This window comes from Castor canadensis, chromosome 10 (genome assembly GCF_047511655.1).
Source record: "Castor canadensis chromosome 10, mCasCan1.hap1v2, whole genome shotgun sequence".
Taxonomy (NCBI): Eukaryota; Metazoa; Chordata; class Mammalia; order Rodentia; family Castoridae; genus Castor; species Castor canadensis.
The window spans coordinates 8972154-8972901 of record NC_133395.1 but is presented as its reverse complement, the minus strand read 5'-3'; positions in this window follow the sequence as shown (position 1 = coordinate 8972901).

Sequence of the window (748 nt, the reverse complement as noted above, 5' to 3'; positions counted from 1 at the left end):
CATTACTTCAGTGTGTTACATTTTTTTCTAGTGTTTTCCACTTTATCTAACATTTCGTTGTATTACAGGCTTTGTTTATATGTTTCTCTGATGCTTTCTGACCACATATTTTTTTTTAAAAAAAGGATTTTATTGATCAGCGCTCACTCTCAATGTGCTTTCCCTGTGACTCAGACATAGGCTTTAAGAAGATAAGATGCCCTTATTTTTTATTCTACAATAGTGGCAGTTCCAGCAACTAAATATCTTCCTGCTCCCACGGTTTAAAAGGACGGGCTCTTCCTCCAAGGACAGCAGGAGGGAACCATGCTCCTGGAGCATCTTTGAAGAATGTCTTTGCTGTGGCTTTAGCAAATAAATAGGAAAGCTGAATGGGGCGCATCATTCTACCTGTGAGCACTGAAACACAGTGACTGATTTTTAAGCTATGTCAGTTGTCAGAAGCTGACTTCTGTGTATACAGATTTGGGAGCTCAGGGCTGTAGTTCAACTGACAGAGGTGGGTCCACATTAGGAGGGCTAGCAAGGCTGGATTATTTCCGACTCAGGTGTTTGTTCTGATTAGCCTGTTAAGACCTCTTGCAAGAACTCTCATACTGCTGGTTGCTTAGAATTAAGAACAAGCAAAGGCCAGGCATGGTGGTTCATACTATAATCCCAGCTACATGGGAGGCATAGGTAAGAAGATCACAGTCTGAGGACGACCCTGGGCAAAAGTGGGAAACCCTACCTGAAAAACAACTAAAGC